Source organism: Episyrphus balteatus, chromosome 3, assembly GCF_945859705.1.
Source record: "Episyrphus balteatus chromosome 3, idEpiBalt1.1, whole genome shotgun sequence".
NCBI classification, from domain to species: Eukaryota; Metazoa; Arthropoda; class Insecta; order Diptera; family Syrphidae; genus Episyrphus; species Episyrphus balteatus.
Genome location: NC_079136.1, coordinates 85795679 through 85816492, shown reverse-complemented (window position 1 = coordinate 85816492; position 20814 = coordinate 85795679). Strand labels below are relative to the sequence as shown.

General features: G+C 30.9%; 1 protein-coding gene across 1 annotated transcript in view; it reads left to right on the top strand.

Annotated features, from left to right (window-relative positions):
* The first annotated feature begins 6162 nt into the window (after positions 1-6162).
* LOC129913496 (glucose dehydrogenase [FAD, quinone]) overlaps positions 6163-20814 on the top strand; it is a 40076-nt gene continuing 25424 nt past the window's right edge. Inside the window, exon 1 of the mRNA XM_055992216.1 lies at positions 6163-6451. The gene's annotated coding sequence lies outside the window, so the exon portion shown is untranslated. The remainder of the gene's footprint in view (positions 6452-20814) is intronic.

The window sequence follows — 20814 nt, the reverse complement described above, 5'->3', positions numbered from 1 at the left end:
AGTATAGGTACTTGAATTTACTCCGCAGCCATAAGCAAAATCAATGATTTCGATTCGACGCTGTTTCGAATGTTGTTGTTATTTGATGCTTGTAGGGTAAGTTTTTTTTTTTTTTTTGAGTATCAATACCAAACCACTTTCTATTACCACCCCCGTTGTCTGCTTCGAATGTTTGTTTGTGCAGAGCATTTGTTATAAGGAATCGAGATATATTTCGCCCTTTCACTTACAGTACAATGGTAATACTTTCTTGCAATAATGTTAATGGGGTGGAAACTCTCTCTCTCTCTTTCCTTGTTCTCGGGCGAAGAGAAACTTTGTTTTTAAAGCCACTATTTTGACGGAGTCACAATTCCTGGTGGGTTCAAAAATGGATATGCGCATTTAAAAGCAAATGAGTCATAGCTTTGTTTTGAAAATAAATATAACCTCTGAAAGGAGTTTAGGCATTTGGGAAGAAATTGTGTTTCTATATCTACCTATAATAATACATTATTATAATTTTGCATACTCAAACTGTCTTTGTTTTCATTTTACTTTCTATTTGATCACAGATGGAGCTTTTTACTGTTATTTTTCCATTTAAGTGTAAAGAATCATCTTTTGGTATAAAAAGATAGACTTATGTAGCAAGAGCGTAATCAGAATCTTGATTATGGGGGGTTGGTATTTCTGAAAATGACATAAGAAATTTTAAATATATGTCTAGTCCCTCTGTAAAATGGATTATTACTCGAAAATAATCTTATAAATGATTTTAGTTGTGTTATTTTGTGCGCTGTAGGGAAAGTTCCACAGAAAAAAGTACAAAAAAGTTTGAAAAATTTTTGGCAGCACTCTTTTATTCACATTGAAAACCATTTGAAGAATATTCATAGTAAAATAATCATTTTTATCAAAAAAACAAAACCGACTTCCATGGATCAAAACAGGGTTTTATGGTTTTTCTAATAGTTCCCAAGACTAAAATTGAACGAAATTGAAATGGGAATACATTGCAGTCACCAGTTCCAATACAAAAAGAATTATCAAAATTGGTTCACTCTAGTGTTCGTTAAACATCGATAGTTTAAGATTTCGATAGTATCGATAGTTTTGGGAAAACCCTATCGATACTATCGATACTATCGATAGTTTTACCAAATTTCCTAAAAAGCTTTAAAAAGGCTTTTTTGAATAATAAAAAACGTTTAATAATCAGAATATTGCAATTTAAAACTAATTTTTAGCAACTGGAAATGTATTATTTCAATTGTTTACTTGCAAAACATTTTGAAAAACAAAAAACCAGATGTATTGAGGTCCGAAAAAAAATATTCGGTTCGATACGGCCTGCGGCAAGCTTGCCAAAGATAACAGACAATTATGTTAAATGAAAATATTTAACGCATATGTGCACGAGTTTATCGAGCACAAGAGAACATTTTTGTATAAATAGATATATGTATAATAAATACATACATCTAGCAGTACTGCATACTCTTTAAGGTACATCAGCAAATAAGATAATGTAACCTTGTCGATTCCTACATATACATATTTATTTGACAAAGAGAATAAAGGTCCTACATTCTAGTAAGTGCATGTATAAATACTAAAAAAGGGCTAAAAAACAAAGTTTAGTCGTGTTTCCACCGACCGACCGGCTTGACAAAAATACTAAGCAAGCAGATGATTTTTTATTTGGTGTTGTCATAACGAACCAAACTATTGCCTTGAATGTATTTATGAAATGATACAGCTAAAAACACAATACCTACAATAAAATAAAATTTATTGAAACAAATCGCGCAGCAACCAAAACCTAAAGTAAACAAAATGCAACAGTGACATAGTATGACAATGTTAACAATTAGTATTATAATTCTGTGGTTTCCCAAACGAAAAATCATTCATAAATAATTGAAATGATGAGAAATGAAGATTTCGGGTTGGGGTCAAAATTCTGCCGGGGTCAAAATTCTTTTGTCAAAATTCTGCTTTCAAAATTCTGTTTTACAAAATTCTGCTTTCAAAATTCTGCTTTTTAAAATTCTGTTTTTCAAAATTCTGTTTTTCAAAATTCTGCTTTTCAAAATTCTGTTTTTCAAAATTCTGCAAAAAAATTAAAAAAGGGTTTGGAAAATGTTAAAAAGCGCGCGCTTTTTAACATTTTCCAACCCCTTTTTTAATTTTTTGCAAAATTCTGTAAAATCATCTTCTTGATAAATTGTCTGCTTATTTGATTACTTACCTACATAATTTGTCATTCTTTGAATGCATATTAATTTTTGTTTTAATACTAAACATTTCCGAAAATAATTCAAATTTTTTTTTAATTTATCAAATAAAGATGAATAATCAAAAATTTGAATAAGAAAAGGAATATTTTGTATCAAACAACATCGGTTCCAATAAGTTATAGATTTTATTCGAAAGAAAGTCAGTCTATGCATTTAAAAAATATTTCCGACACTTAAACAAAAAAAATTAGAAAAGTACCAATGTTGAATTACATTAATGAGGTGTATTTTTCTTTAGTCAGCACATATGCTATAAAAAAAACAGAATTGGCAGAATTTTTTTGTTTAAGTATAATGCTGGCAGAATTTTGAAAAGCAGAATTTTAAAAAACAGAATTTTGAAAAGCAGAATAGAAAAAAAGCAGAGTTTTGAAAAACAGAATTTTCATTAAAAAAGCAGAATTTTGAAAAGCAGAATTTTGAAGCCAGAATTTTGACCCGATCCCGAAGATTTCACTAAATTTTCAAAAGTTTTTCAGTGTTTTAGGAGTTCAAAATTAAAAAGCTGGTGCGTTTAGAACGAAAAGCTTGGGGTAAACTGTTAAACTTAAAACTATCGATAGTTTTGTCGATAGTTTTTTAGAACTATCGATGTACGCGATAGTTTTTTACTATCGATACTATCGATAGACTATCGATGTTTAACGAACACTAGTTCACTCAGTCCAAAGTTATGAGGTAACAAACACAAAAAAAAAAAAATTAAAAAAAATACATAGAATACCTCCTCCTTTTGGGAAGTCGGTAAAAAAAAGTTTTATTTTAATTACTTTTTGTTTCTTAGGGCCAATTTTTCAATAGTCAGTTAAACAGTCAGTTAGTACTTATTCCTAAGGATAGAGAAAAAATCAATTTGTCAACAGGCAGATTAGCTTATTCCTAAGAATAAAACTATCTGCTTCTTTCAGAGACGAATAAAAATTATTCTAAGGAATAATCTCAACAAATATATTGTGTGAGTTGTCAAAGCTGCTTTGAAAGAATTTTGACAAAAAATACAGAGGAACACAAAAAAACAAAAACAATTATGAATAAAAATGACGTTTAATTTTGAATATTTTTGAATTTGACAATTTTTGTTTTGTTATTCTGTAGAATAAATGATTCTTGATTGAAAAATTCAATGTTGTTATTTGATTGTTTATGAGCCTAATAACTTTATTCGTCGAACAGTTAACTGACTGTTTATTAGAAGATTGAAAAATTGGCTCTTAAAGAGTTAAGTTTTTAATAGCTAGATAATTCTTAGTTAAGGCTTATTTCTACGAACAAACGTTTTTTTTTTTATATTAACATTATTCTTCTGATAGTCTAACTGACGGACGGTTGAAAAATCAAATCAATTTTCTGATATCCCCTGACATTTTCAACACCCCAAAAATCTGGATTTTTGAAGTTATACTTCTTTTGCGGCGGTGAGCCATGAAAATTTGCTTTTTGACAAGAATATTTAAGGGATTATGACGAGCAGCAGGGCTGTCGTTTCACCTTTACAGTTGGCAGTAATTTAGTATTTAAAAAGGCAGTACGCCGCAGTACGACAAAAAAACACACAACACGTGGCATGATGCTTGATGCATGTTTCATGTCGCAAGTTGCATGTGGCATGTAGGAAATACCATGTGGCATGAAACATGGTGCAAGTGCACGTTGCATGTGGCATGTGGTATTCAGTACGCAACATGTGGAAGTGTTTCTGGCAGGAATGCATGTGGCAACTTGTATGTGGCAAGTTGCATGTGGCAAGTTGCAACAAAAATAATAAAAAAAATAATAAAAATTCAAGATATCAAATGAAATTCACTTATCGGTATACTGATTGAGAAGTATAACTTCAGTCGCGTGTACATGTGTGTACACACACTCTTTTTTTTTTACTTTTAGCTTTAGCAAAAATTCAAGCGTCTTTACTTTTTTGCTTTGGGGTACTAAGGATGGAATGTTGAATTTTCTGGCAATATGTCAATCTTTTTATTTTTTGAAAAAATGTGTGAAAATTTTGGTGGTAGAAATTACAAAAGAGTTTATTTGACTTTGCCGGAACAATGGAAGCACAATATTTTAGGGTGTTTTTCGACCTGAATAAAAAAAAAATCGTGTGTCGTAATTCAACCCTTGATTCTAAAAAATAAAAGGAATAATTTTTATATATCAAAGCATGAAAAAATTACCCAAGAAGATCATGTTGGACATAATTCCATTACAAATTAAAAGATTTAGAGATCTTTCGTCCAAATGCGTTTCGTGGACTTTTAGAATATATTTAATTTCCAAGCATTAGTAGCCTTTAGCTCAAATATACAACTTAACAGTTCAGTAAAAATGAAGAAAAAGTAATGAGAATTATTTTTATTGTTTAAGTTTTTCTTCTTCGGAAATTCCATTACCAAATATAATTAAAGCTATCAAATATAACTTTTCATATCAGTAGAAAAAAAAAACACCCTTTCACCTTGAAAAATTGAATAAACTCTGTTGGTTCTTAGTTATCATATCAACTGGAATATTTGTATAGGTGTTGTATTTTGTTCACAGGGTGTTTTAGTTCTAGTTGCAAATCCTCTAATTTTTCTCAAAAAATACCATGTCAGTGGTAAATTGATAAATAGATTTTATTGATTCTTAATTTGTATGGCAAATAAAACCATTGTGCCAAATTGTACAATTTCACATTATTTTTAATAGTTTTTTGTTGATATATTAACGGTTTTTGGGGTAGAGTGGGACTAAAAGTATCACTTTTTGCTGAACCCGAAAGTCCTCTTCAATTTTGGAACTAAATCCCCGAAACTACAAAATTAGTTAAAAATAATAAGTCATACTTATGAGCTTATATGTCAAGGTATAGGTTTCAACAAAAAAATAAAATTCTATTGCAGACTGCTAAATTTACTTGCATATGCGGTTAAAAACAAAAAATAGCACGTATACACCACAGTGTACGTGGACAACATGCAAATAGTGTGAATTACAACAGCGGCCCAGATGTTAACACATCTATAATCGCTGAGTTCCGATAGAAAATGTATTAATGTCTAGAAAACTCTTCGTGTTTTCAACTTATTTAAGAATTATGCTTGGCAATCGTTCTTTTCTCACTTATATTTGGGTGAAGAACAAGAAACCGGTAGAAGAAAATGCTAGTTTCCTTCGGGTGAAACGAGCAACAGCTTTTTAAGTTTCGGACGAACAAGAATATTTCGGATTGAGAAATATCCTCCTCTGAAATTTAAATGTGTCTTAAAGTGTCATATTCTGACTTATCCCTGTGTGTACTAAGAGTGCAATATGTAGATATTTTATTATTTATAAGTAAGGTTGTAATGTCAAATTTGAATAGTGTGTACTTAAATTTTTCATAAGTAAAATGACTTTGCAATAAATACACCTGACATGAGTATCTAAATATTGTTTATTAAATGATCTCCGGAGTTAAATATCAAAGCAATAACCCATCCGTAGGGGGTTTTAATTTTTACATTTTCCATATTTGTGTCCTATTCTAATGGTGATGCTTATTTAACAAAAATGTTGCTGTCGTCACTGTTTTTTTCAAAAACCAAAATTACCCATAAATTTCAATCGTACCTTATTATTCGTTTCTCCTAAAGACAAAATATGTTAAATAGATCTTTAATAAATTAAGAATTTAAATATAGAATAATAGTATGCATTTAAATTTTGTAAAATTCTATCTAAACCAGACTCAAGTTGTGTAGTTTGCGCATATTCCATTATCGCGTATCATTTTGTGTTGATTTAAAACCACAACTTTTTTGTAGCAACATGTTGTGGTATCAATCAAACCATTTCATCAAACCAGTTTTAAGCCACAAGACTTAAATTGCATACAAGTCTCATAAATAAATGGTAACATGCTGGCCAAGGCTTCATTAGGTTTTCATCCGGCAAACGGAAAGGTCTAGCGACTGCGCGAAAGTTGCGCGAAAATAAAAAAGAAACTTAATTAAGTTTTAAACATTTTGAAGATTCAATTTGAACTTGGTCAATTTTCAAAAATCGACTCTCACGATAACAAAAAGTGATATTCTATAAAAATTAAAAGTTCGATCGAATATTGAATATTCTTAAGTGATCTGTTTTGAGATAGTGAGTGCAATTTTTTATGTGTGACACATTTAGCTCGAAAAGCTCGACCTTAGTTTGAAGTGAGTACCTTTCATAAAGTGCATGTAACTATTTATTATTTGAATATAGAGATACTCTACTCATATGCAAATACATCTACAACAATCTATCTAAAATCTAGACTGCATTCAGTTCAGTTTTTAGTGACGGTTTTTTTTTTGTGAAGATAGTGTTGCAATGCAAGCTCTTCAATCTTCATGGGATCCTTGAACTTTTGTTTGGTTTTTTGTTTTTGTTTTGTTCCTCGACTTCGTTTTTATTTTTTTCTCATACACAAGTGTACTCGATTTCATATTAATGTATCTCTGTTCGCAAAAAAAGAGACTCGTATCGTGGTGGATTTTTAAGTTTTTGAAGAAGTGCAAAATGCATTTTAGAAGCATGATGCTGATGCCGCATGCGATGCAATTGTTCGTTGATACATTTTTTTTGTCGCTGGCTTTGTGGAAGTTGGTTGGTGCATTTTGTTTGGTTTGGTACTCAAATGAGAAAGTTAGCTTAACAAATAGGTACTCAGTCCACCAACAGAAACATGCTGCACGATTTATATTTTTTTTTCTTTTTTTTTTTATTTTGAATTTTTTGTTGTTGTTGTTATTGTAAATAAGCTCTAAACGGATACTAAGAGATGGTGGTGTTTGTAGTACAATACTTCAGCTGCAAGCTATAGATATTTACAATAACAACAAACCAGCTGATTGTATCTGCACAAAAGCGAAAATGTATCTCATTGCGCTTGTTATTGATACATCACGGTAGCAAAAGCAACAAAGCTTGCGAGCGATGTGGCGTTAGATATTAGCAGCTTTGGTGCACTAGCGGTTTATATGCCCATGGATGGATAGTTAGATACATTTGATGCAAGAAAGATGAAGAAGTAGGTGGCATTTCGAAATCTATTGTTTGTGGTAGCGCGGATGGTTTTTTGATAAAAACCCTCAAAAAGATTTAAAGTTATGAACAAAACAAAAAAAAAAAATGTTTTGTTCCCTTTGTACTTATACAAGCTTTTAAAGGTTTAAGTTGATTGTATTTTTCTTATATTATTAGACGGAACAGCTTGACGTTTATTGTTTGGTTAGTGAAATTATATTTTTTTTTTATTTGAACTTAAAACTTGTTTGTTATTTTTAAAATAATTTTTTTATGATAATTGCTTATGTGAACGAGTGTATTTTAGTAAGAATTAGTGTGAATTCAGTTATGCTCTTTGTAAATTTTGTACTATATTTTTATTATTATAAGTCCACAACTAAGAAATGAGAAGTTCCCAATTGTTTTGATAGAAAATAGTGTAACTTATCACTTCAAATAAGTAATAAAAGCGTTTGTAAAAAGATTGGTAATAATATTAATGTCAGCAACGGATAAGAGCTTTAATTAATTTTTTGCTTTGCTTCGAACCTTAGGCCAAGTGAAATTTAATCATAATTACAAATTATATTTTTTAAAGGGTGTGTTAGGTTTTATGAATGAAAGCAAACTTTAGTCTTTCTTCGTTCTTTTCAAGTGTAAATAGATAAAGTGAGCCTAGCTGGTGTAAAATTAGTATTTAACTATAATAATAAGGTTCCAAGGACACACAGAAGTGTAGGTCCTTATTAATATTTAGCAACGATTTAACTTATATCGATTTAATTAATATTAGCAATTAAAAAAAATGTAGGTACTATTTTAACTGTTTATAAGTCTTATATGGAATTTGCATTTAAATTTTGTTAGTTTTGGATATGGCAGGTTAGGTTTATATGCACCAAGTGCAAACTAAATTTAGCCTTAATTATTTATTTAAGCTTATACAAAATTTTACAAAATTCGTAGATAATAAAATGTAGATTCTTTTTGGATTTTGGAAAATTTCCGAGCTGGGGAAACGTTTTTCCATCCCTGTACTTTCCCTGAAAACTACTTTTTGGTTATTAAGTTACCAAAATTGTTTATTTTTTTTTTATTTGTTATTAATTATCGATTTGGGTGTTTAGGTACCTAGGCCATAGTTGTAACTAACATTATTTACACGTACACTGTGGTGTATACGTGCTATTTTTTTTTTTTGTATTTGTTTATTGGATTTTTTTTAATTGCTTTGACTAACAAATTGTTTATTTATTATGTCCACTCCGAACAGGATTAAACATTTTATTTATTATTTTCCAGTTAGTTGTGAACTCTTCAATTCCCTCTCCTACAAACTCGTTCAAAACGCTCCTTATCAATTTTCTGAGTGCTAATGTGTACTTTTTATTAGTTTTGAGTATCACAAATTCTTACTATATTATACATACTTAGACACACAATTAATTACACCCAGTGGTAACATTAAAAAATCAGCTGAAACTTAAATTCATTCAACACGCTTGAGATTAGAAATGGAAAATATGAAACTGGAAATACCTATTACTGCGTTTATGTTAATTATATAAATATTTTTGTTTCTTATCAGTATCCATTAAGAAGAAGAAAAAACCCAAGCATAAATGTTTCTATCAATTATAAAGATTAAATTTTACTGAAGTATATATATTAATCTTTTAATATACAATTGGGAAACCAAGTTTAATTTCTGGTACCTTTATACTTAAAATTTGGGTTTTTTTTTTTAAGATTATTTTTAAATTAATAGCTTATTTGAGGAAGTTTACTATTTGAACTTATTTCAAGACGATAGCCTTTATTAATTTTTCGATTTTTATAGAATAGATAGATAGACACAAATAGGAGAATAGCATATGAAATTATAATTCAATCTGATTGCCACTAAACTACTGTTTATGCAGCTATATTTAAAAAAAAAACACACACACACATAAATACCGAGGTCATTTTTTTTTTTTTTTTTGCAAAGACTTTAATTCTTTTTTTAAGTTTTGTTGATTACAAATTAATTATATTTTCTTGTTTAGTTTTACCAATTCCATTCATACATATATCCTCCAAGCTAATAGCCATTAATTCTTGCATGCAAGAAAAACAGATATAAAATTAAAAATAATTTAACTTCCTACTCATATTATAAACATCTACAATATTGTTGTTATAAGGTTATTTGAAAAAAAAAAATAACGCCAAGAGCTCTAGCGCACTAACGATTCAATCGAAAAATCCCATTGGCAAAATTTAACGTTGAAAAAATTACTACTGTTCACTGATTTTTATTTACAAGGAATTTGATTTATTTTACATTTAATTCTCGACTGTTAAGTGTTTTGTTTTAGTTAAAATAGCCAAATCCTTAAAGATGCTAATGTGCAAGATTTTAATTTTATGCTTTTCAAGCTAAAATAACTAAAACTTCTGTAGTATTTTTTGTTTTGGATTTTCGACACCCTAAGAAGATCATTTAAGGTTTGCATGTCCATCAATACCTTTCCAAGAATCAGAACATGCTGGATTCCTACTTATTACAAATAATTCTACTTCATATAATGATAGCAAGGGTCGAGGCGTGCAGGCCTCAGAATGCCACTTATTTCAATTCAAAAACCCAATTTTTAAAAATGAATTTTCTGTGTCGTCTTGCTTAATAGAATCTAAATAATGGGCTTTTATTGAATAACATCCAAACATTTATATGCTTGATACCATCATCCAAAAGAAGAACATGCTCAGCTCATTTCTGTTTGAATGTTTTTGAACCTTTAAATAACCATTGAGATTGAATTATCAAAAAAAAAAATAAAATTCGAGAACTTTGGTATTTTATAAAAGCAGACAAAAAGTGCATGCTTCCAAACCTGAAAGTAGGCATAATGATCTCATATTTCTACTCAACTCATACAACAAAGCACTTCTCAAAACACTTGTTTACTTGTCATTCAAATAACTGATCCCGTTGGATAGCACAAGATCCCTGTAGTACCCAAGGGGATCTAAGAAAAAAAAATTAAAGTAGTATTTGATTATCTACTAACTATCAACATATTATTTTCTTGGGCCCCTGAAAAGAACGATAACAAAATATTGTTTGCCAAATCTATACGTGTTTTTGTATTAAAAAACTTTATTTTTTGGGGCTCCTTTTGTCCTTGATATAATCTGGAAGCTGGCTCCATATAATTTTGACTATTTTATTTGGCCTATTAAAACACGCAGACTACATTGACTAGACCACAGCGAATGTATGAAAATACCCCAGCCAGTATGATCTCCATATTCAAGACCAATACTTCGAGATGTCAAGGATGATCGAACTTTCGGTTCAAGGACATACAAGCTTGATCTTGATGGATAGTGGATCAATCAGTTTTCTGAAGAATCAAAGTTTTTTGAAGAATAATTCAAAAAAATTATGTTTTTGAACGAAGGACTTTAAGATTAACCAAAGAAAAATAAGTTTTTGATGCATATAAAAAAAAATTTTTTTTTTTTCATTTTGTTTCCATTTTTAATACATAATAATCCTTTAAAATGATAAGAAATATCTGCCTGTAAATTTTGAATAAAATTGGTCAAGCCTTTAAGGAAATAAAATGTGAGTTTCTGCTTAAAACGGCAAGTCCATATTTCCACTATCCGAATTGTGAAGATTTAAAAAAAGCAGTTTTGTAAGAATAACTGACAGCATTATTTATACTAAATTTCATCAAAATCCTTAGAGTCGTTTTTGAGAAAATTGCATTTACTTGAATGTGAATCCTAATGTTAATTTGGATTAAACCTCGAAATTTTTGTTGATACGAAACTTATAGAGAAAGTAAAAATTTGCAATGAAAACAAAATTTTTATTGGAAATTAAAATATTTTGCATTAAGAAAATGTTTTTGCAAATAAAAAATTTTGGGGAGCGGGTCATAATTCTGCTTGTCAAAATTCTGTACGACAAAATTCTGTGGGGTCAAAATACTGTAATACCATAATTCTGTACGTCATTATACTGTAAATACAAAATTCTGTACGTCAAAATACTGTATGAACAAAATACTGACATGCAAAATTCTGTTTTGTAAAATTCTGTACGGCAAAATACTGTATATCAAAATTCTGTAAAAATGGTGTAAAAAAATATCGTTTTGATAATGTAAAAAAGTGCGCGCGCACTTTTTGAAGTTATACTTCTTATGGGAGGGTGGGTATGTAAATTTACTTTTTGAAAAGAATGTCAAAGGGATTATGACGCGATCACCCTGGGTAGCAGGGCTGTCGTTTCACCTTTAGAGTAGGCAGTACTTTAGTATTTAAAAATGCAGTACGCCGCAGTACGGCAAACATAAAACACACAACACGTTGCAAGTTACATGTTTCATGTGGCAAGTTGCATGTGGCAAGTCGTATGTGGCAAGTTGCATGTGGCAAGTTGCCTGTGGCAAGTTGCATGTGGTAATTTCCATGTGGCAAGTTGCCAGGGTTGCAAAAAGCTCACATTTTAGCTCAGCTCACAGCTCAGCTCAAATTTGAGCTAGGTACCATAGCTTAGCTCATTTGAGCTCAGCTGAAAGTGAGCTGAGCTGAAAGTGAGCGCCCCAACTTCCAACGCCTATATCTCGGAATTTTGAAAAAAATGAAAAAAAATTGTTTGATGCCAAAAGGTAGCGAGGACTCTAACCTACATTTGGGTACAACTCCCATCCCTGTAGGTCCCCGCGTTCTCAAACCGGGTGAACTTAAAGGTAAAAAAAAAGTTAAGCCCGATTCTGAAAAAATAGGTATGATGTGGCGGTTTAACATGGAAGATGATTTTTTAAAAATCTGAGAATGTGCAAAGCGTAGGCCCATGACACAAGCTATCATTGGGTATCACTCCCAAAAATTGCTCTCAAGCGGTTTAGCTTCCAGGAGCATTCAAAGATTCGGGGATTTTTCGAAAAAAAATTTTACCCCAACTTTCAAACGCGATTTTCTCGGAATTTTGAAAAAAATCGAAAAACCGGATTATACCACTATCGGCTAGCTGAGAATATAAGCTTTCATATGGCACCACTCCCCTGTCTCTAGATCAAAGCGTTCCAACGCGGAATTTTGAAGAAAATGAAAATAAAATTTTTTGATGCCAAAAGGTAGCGGGGACTTTAACCTACATTTGGGTACAATTCCCATCCCTGTAGGTCCACGCGCTCTCAAACCGGGAGAACTTAAAAGTAAAAAAAAAAAATAGGCACGATTCTGAAAAAATAGGCATGATGTGGCGGTTTAACATGGAAGGCGATTTTTTAAAAATCTGACAATGTGCAAAGCGTAGGCCCATGACACAAGCTATCATTTGGCATCACTCCCAAAAATTGCTCTCAAGCGGTTTAGCTTCCAGGACCGTTCAAAGATTCGGGGATTTTTCGAAAAAAAATTTTACCCCAACTTTCAAACGCGATTTTCTCGGAATTTTGAAAAAAATCGAAAAACCGGATTATACCACTATCGGCTAGCTGAGAATATAAGCTTTCATATGGGGCATTTCACGTGAAACCAGCAGCGAAAAATGTGGTGGGTCGTCAAATTTGTTCATATTTGGTATATGTATTCCTTAATCGAATTAAAAAATACATCTGGAAGGATTTTGAATTTTAAGCCTTGATAGCGGAGTTATGGGCTTCTAAAGTTTTGGAAAACTCTGGGAAGAGTTTATTTGAAAAATTTATATAAATTAAACGAAGGGGTAACAAAATTATTTTAATGATGGATTATACGCAAAATTAGACGTGCTTTTCAAATATGAAATCTAAACCGGAAATAGATTTATTTTTTCGACAGAAAACCGGAAGTTGGCACTTCAAATCCAAATTTAAGAAACTTCGACCATTTTGATATTTTTTTAAATAGTCTTAAAATAAAGCTTATACAATTTAGAAAATACATGCCAAGTTTCAGAGTGGGATATCAAGCCGTTTAGAAGATACATAGGTTTTAGTGAGAGGTCTTCGTGCATGTAAAACCGGAAGTACCCAGTTTTCTCTGCTCTGACCCAGCAGTTTGTACCACCCCCAAATTTTTTTTGCCCATTCGATAGAGCATTGGCTGAATATCATTATCCTGATTTTTCGCACTCGCGAAATTCACCTTTCAGCCGCCATCTTGGATTTTAGTTTTTGTTGAATATCTCGATTTCTATTTATCCTACATAAAAGTTGTGTATGCAAGAAACGTAGGAAATTCAATTTCGCGTCTTTATGTTAAGAGAACTTTTTCGATATTCCTAATATTAAAAAAGTTGCAAGCCAAAAAAGAAAAAAAAAACGAAAAAAATGACAATTTTAAAGTTTTGAGCACTTTTTATCAAAATTATGAAAAAACCTTCCGAGTAAAGATTATTCCTTAAAATTCTCTACAACTCTCCTATACAACTTTTTTTTGTAACGCTATAAACACAAACGTTATTAAACTTTTTTTGTTAAAAAATGCTCTTTTTTGTTTGTGTTTTTATCTTTACTTTTTTCTTAATTTTTTTTTTTAACAAATATTGAATTTTAAATGATTAGTAAGTATTTTAGAAATTTATGTTACAAGAGAAAATTCAGGACCTTTTTTCATAATTTTGATAAAAAGTGCTCAAAACTTTAAAATTGTCATTTTTTTCGTTTTTTTTTTCTTTTTTGGCTTGCAACTTTTTTAATATTAGGAATATCGAAAAAGTTCTCTTAACATAAAGACGCGAAATTGAATTTCCTACGTTTCTTGCATACACAACTTTTATGTAGGATAAATAGAAATCGAGATATTCAACAAAAACTAAAATCCAAGATGGCGGCTGAAAGGTGAATTTCGCGAGTGCGAAAAATCAGGATAATTATATTCAGCCAATGCTCTATCGAATGGGCAAAAAAAATTTGGGGGTGGTACAAACTGCTGGGTCAGAGCAGAGAAAACTGGGTACTTCCGGTTTTACATGCACGAAGACCTCTCACTAAAACCTATGTATCTTCTAAACGGCTTGATATCCCACTCTGAAACTTGGCATGTATTTTCTAAATTGTATAAGCTTTATTTTAAGACTATTTAAAAAAATATCAAAATGGTCGAAGTTTCTTAAATTTGGATTTGAAGTGCCAACTTCCGGTTTTCTGTCGAAAAAATAAATCTATTTCCGGTTTAGATTTCATATTTGAAAAGCACGTCTAATTTTGCGTATAATCCATCATTAAAATAATTTTGTTACCCCTTCGTTTAATTTATATAAATTTTTCAAATAAACTCTTCCCAGAGTTTTCCAAAACTTTAGAAGCCCATAACTCCGCTATCAAGGCTTAAAATTCAAAATCCTTCCAGATGTATTTTTTAATTCGATTAAGGAATACATATACCAAATATGAACAAATTTGACGACCCACCACATTTTTAGCTGCTGGTTTCACGTGAAATGCCCCATATGGCACCACTCCCCTGTCTCTAGATCAAAGCGTTCCAACGCGGAATTTTGAAGAAAATGAAAATAAAATTTTTGATGCCAAAAGATAGCGGGGACTCTAACCTACATTTGGGTACAACTCCCATTCCTGTAGGTCCCCGCGTTCTCAAACCGGGTGAACTTAAAGGTAAAAAAAAAGTTAAGTGCGATTCTGAAAAAATAGGTATGATGTGGCGGTTTAACATGGAAGATGATTTTTTAAAAATCTGAGAATGTGCAAAGCGTAGGCCCATGACACAAGCTATCATTGGGTATCACTCCCAAAAATTGCTCTCAAGCGGTTTAGCTTCCAGGAGCATTCAAAGATTCGGGGATTTTTCAAAAAAAAATGTTACCCCAACTTTCAAACGCGATTTTCTCGGAATTTTGAAAAAAATCGAAAAACCGGATTATAACACTATCGGCTAGCTGAGAACATAAGCTTTCATATGGCACCACTCCCCTGTCTCTAGATCAAAGCGTTCCAACGCCTATATCGCGGAATTTTGAAGAAAATGAAAATAAAATTTTTGATGCCAAAAGATAGCGGGGACTCTAACCTACATTTGGGTACAACTCCCATTCCTGTAGGTCCACGCGTTCTCAAACCGGGAGAACTTAAAAGTAAAAAAAAATAGGCGCGATTTTGAAAAAAAAGGAATGATGTGGTGGTTTAACATGGAAGGCGATTTTTTAAAAATCTGATAATGTGCAAAGCGTAGGCCCATGTCACAAGCTATCATTTGGCATCACTCCCAAAAATTGCTCTAAAGTGGTTTAGCTTCCAGGAGCGTTTAAAGATTCGGGGATTTTTCGAAAACAAAATTTACCCCAACTTTCAAACGCGATTTTCTCGGAATTTTGAAAAAAGTCGAAAAACCGGATTGTACCGGAATTTTTTTTTTATGATAAAAAAAGAAATATTTTACTAAAAAAAATAGAAATATATTTACTATCAAAAACACCAAGAGAAAAGATCACGAAAAATTATCTGCCTTATTTATAAAAATATCTATGTGTTAAAATAATTCCATTGATAACTAGAACCAAACATCTTAAGCTATGGTGTTATATAAAAGTTTAAAATATCTTCATATTTCATTATACTTTCCAAATAAAAATCAATGTATCCTCTCACCCATCACAGCTCAGCTCAGCTCACTTTTCCTTAGCTCACCCAACAGCTCAGCTCAACCATCAGCTCAGCTCACTTTCAGCTCAGCTCAAATGAGCTGAGCTATGGTACATATCTCAAAAGTGAGTTAGCTCAAAATTTGAGCTGAGCTGCGAGCTGAGCTCAGCTCACTTTTGAGCTTTGTAGCAAACCCTGCAAGTTCCATATTGCTACTACTAGTGCTGAAGCACACACAATTCTCATAAAATTACCATATCGCACATTTTATGCGCAATCATTTACTTTCGTTAACCATATATAGTACGTTCTGAACCGCACAACATGAGTAAAGTTCACAGATTAAATTGAAAACTACATGGACGCAAGGAGGATGAAAGAATTAATTTATTGTCCACTTGATAAAAATGTAAAAAACGAATTGTGGATTAATTAATTTAATAATAGAAATTAAAAAAATCAAATGAAATTCATTTATATATGTATACTGAATGAGAAGTATAACTTCAGTCGAGTGTACATGTGTACACACACTCTTTTTTTTTTTTACATTATCAAAACGATATTTTTTTACAGCATTTTTACAGAATTTTGATTTACAGAATTTTGATGTACAGAATTTTGAAATACAGTATTTTGACCAACCAGAATTTTGCTACACAGAATTTTGACTTTCAGAATTTTGTTCCTACAGCATTTTGCACATACAGAATTTTGACATACAGTATTTTGGCATACAGTATTTTGAATACAGAATTTTGCAACATACAGAATTTCGACCCCAACCCAAAATTTTCTGCTTTGAAAAAAAAAAAAAAAAAAACCAAACAAAATGTGTGCATTAAATATTATTTTTTTTTAAATATTTTTTTTTAAGGCAAATAATTATGCATTTTTTAATTGATACTTTTACATCCCTGGTTCAAACCAAAAATATGTTTTTGACTAATATATTTTTAGTTTTAACAAAATCTTTGACAAATCAAACAAAAATAAAAGTTTCACAAAAATTAATGATAATTTTTTCAACAAAAATTTTCTTGTAATCTTGAAAATACATCCAATCGTTCGGTATTTGGTTGGAAATACTCAATTCTCAAATAAAAATAATTAATGTAGAATTCATTTTACAGTAATAAAAGCGGATAGACAAAACTATATCGAATTAAGTAAAAGTCTATTTGTGTAACCTAAGCAAAGCCAAGTATATTGGAAAAAGTACAATCGTATCGACTTTTGCAACCCAGATAGAGCTTTCATTTCTCGGGCTACCCCCGTTAATTAGGATAAATCTCTTTCACAATAGTTTTGGTTTTTTTGTTCAGTTTATGTGAAAAAAAAAACAAATTTTAACTCTTATTTCATTGCAAAACTGTCTAAAACATTTATCAACTCGTGAGAGTTTATAAATAAAGGGTTTCAAATTAGTTAGATAGTACTTAACTACAATTTACATCGCCACAGTCAGCCTTAATTTGAAATTAATATTTCCGATGGTATTTTAACATACAAACACACAGTAAAACACAGACGCACTTATGTATACCCAATTAAAAAAAAACTATATCATTCATTTTATTTCAATTGCATTAACTTGTCATCAAAGCTTCATTTTTTTGTTTTTCATAGGCGACAACGATAACCGTGGTAAATATCAATTTACCCATTTGCACGTTTCTCAATCTGCTTTAAGGCATAACTCTACTACTTGTTGAGTTGATTGAACCACTATACCGCTATTTATCAGCCCTCGTTGGTTGGTTATAAGCAAAATTCATTATGTGTGAAATATTTCATTTCAATGAAAAAAAAAAAAAAATAAATATATTTATTTATTTTTAGGAAATTTAATGTAAACATGATATCCGGATGTGTCATACATATCTTATCTATAAGTTTAAAATTTCAACTATTTCCGTTCGGAAAAACAAGTTCAAAAATTAATCCTATCGGCATATCGAGTGAACTGGAAACAGAAAAACGATACGCAAGCTAATTAATACCTTTTTTGTTTAGATTTAAAAATAAAGACCAATTCAAAAAACAAAAATAAACAAATTATTTTAAGAAGGAATCATTCATTAAAGCGGCATAACCTTTTTATGATGATTTAATTTTGTATACAACATTAATTTTGGACTATGTAACACATCCACTTAACCTGTCTTTAAGTACTTTATTTCCCATCTAACAATTTTACCGGCATCGATATGGTTGGCATCCATTTGACATCCTGACTAACTTATAACAGTTTCAATATTAACGTGTTTCTATCAATTAATAATGATTGCATAACAACAACTGTCTGCGGTAAAGGTGTATAATGTTGCAGCTTATATTGATCTCGTTTTATAGATACAGATGTAGGCTATTTGAAGAAGAAAAGAGGAATAATAACGCGCTTTTTCGTACGAAAAAATCATTCGTCATATTTTTTTCATCCGGTTGTAGTGCAAAAAGGAATATTAAATGTTGAGTTGTCTTGTTGTGCTGTGTCTTCATGTGGAGCAGTATTTATTTTTATTTTTGTTGGTTTTTTAATGTTGAATTAAAGATTTTCATCTAACCACTTTTGGTTTTATAATTTTTTTAAGTGCAATAGCAGTTTCGTTAGTTAGTTTTAGTTAAGCTTATTACTGGAAACACTAGTTGAAAGTTGTAGTGCGTTTTTGCTTTAACAGGAAAAACCTGAGGCGGCAGTGCGTCGGAGGTACAAAAATAAGTATAAGTTTATTTAAATTGAAGCGGATACATATTTTACCAAAAAATTTAATTGGGTTTTGATAAAAAAAAAAAAAAAACAAACATACTTTTATACATAGTTTCGAAAATTTCAACTATTTACATTAAAGTAGACCAGAACCTTGCATGTTTGATATACATTGTATATTGACAACCGTGATTGGTTCTTGTGAAAACTTGAACTGATATGACATTTTTTTTATGCCTGAGAAACAAATTTGAAAAAATAAGAATACTGTGCTGTAAGTGTTAAGGCTTAATTTTTCAGTTGTAACAGAAACGTAGCAAAGTAGTAAAAAATTTTGTACCCAGACGGAAAAAAAATTCTTATAGAGTTATGAAATAAAACCATAATTTTAAAATGTGCTTCTTAAGACACGGGGGCTTCTTTTTTAGGTAAAGTATTCTCCCAGCTTATTTTTGACGTTTTCTAGTTTGTTTCATTATCCTCCTACTGCTTAAAAATTGAAAACGTGGGGTTGTGAAAAGGAGAAGAGTGCTTTAGAAGCATAAAAAAGATGGTATATGAGTTACAAAAAAAAACAGAAAAAGAGTTTCAAGTACCCAGAAATTCGAAAAAAATTCTAGCTGCACTAACTTGGCCTATTCAGATGGCATAGGGACGAACTGTATGATATTCCTGTCGCTGAATCGCTGATTCAGTCTGGCGATGGACTGTCGAGCAAAAGTTTTTAGTTTCAAATCAAGTCTACACCATCTATAGACATTTTTTTTTTTTTTTGAGAACTGCGAGGAGTGGTCAAAAAGTCTTCAAGAGTACCGCTGCAGTGCCCTACCATTAATAATAACATCTCACGTTAGCCGTTCGTACCAAAAACTTAAAAAAATAAAGTAAAGTTTTTCTTTGCATGGCCCTAACCTCGTCAAGTAACATCTTTCTTAAAACCATTATATACAAGAAAAAAGAAATAGTTTTGAAGTACTTTTTAACTGCGACACTTTTGTCAAAGTCTTTAAATCTGTATTAATCTTTTTACAAATAGGTACTTATGCTAAAGCTTGACCAATTCCAAGTCAGCAATAAAACCTTATAGGCATAGTATTATTTCTTGAAAGAAATGTAGGTATTTAAAAGAAAGTCTCAATAAACTTTGAATTGAATTACATTGAATTGTGTTAATCTTTCAAAAATTTCACATTTTTCTTAGCTTAAGTAGGTACCTACTCAACTCATATACAATTTGTAACAATTGAAACAATTTGTATTAATCTCAAAAGACTTAAAAATCCATTTTGCATCAATTTTATTCCATTTAAATCCATGATATGTACAACCGATTTGGTCAGATAACTCAAATGGTAATTTATGTGTTGAAATCAATAAATGTTTGACATACTTTTTTTTTTTAAATAAGTAGTTGCAAATACTTTCGCTTCTAAGAAAAAAACAAATAAATACAAATGTATACTTTGTATGTATAAAATCAACACCTCAAACTTATAATCTTCCCAATCGTTATCGTTAAGTTGGGAGTATACATCTTTAAATCTAGGTTCGTACATATGTTTGGCATCGATATTGAATGGCAACAAAAGAACTCATAGTTTCTTCTTCATTTGGCATCTCTCTGTATAATTTTAAGATTTTATTCATCAAAATCACCATACGCGAGTGAAAGCAATATAATACTTTTTTTCTTTTTGTTCACAAAGTCAAAGAGAGTCAGATCAATTTCAAGTAAAAGTTAAATGTTTTCTCATAATTGAGCTGTCTTTTTTGTAAGAAAAAAAAAAATACATACCTAAGGCGCGAGTCTAATTTATAAAAACTACAATTGAAGTTGAAGTCTTTTGACAAGACCCACCGTCATTCATGATGAAAAATCACGGTTTTTTGTATACTTTAAAAAATGTTTCACACACCTTTTGTTTTATTTTGCTTAAAGGGTCAACAACTGGCATAAATCATGCAGCATTTAACAGACACGGCAATATGGCGCTGACCGTTGCGACGCAAAGCGATGTACAGTGGAACAAATTCTTGAAAACTTCGGAAGAAAATCAAACATTGTTACAGATGAAGAAAATTTTTGATTCAACCTCCCAATATAAGTGTTTAAACACTTCTTATTTTAAAAAATCAAGGTCTTAAGGTATAGGCAGATAATTTTTGGAATTTATAGGTTCAGTGGTTTAGATAGAAATTAAATCAAATCCACTGTTCAAAGCGATCTCAC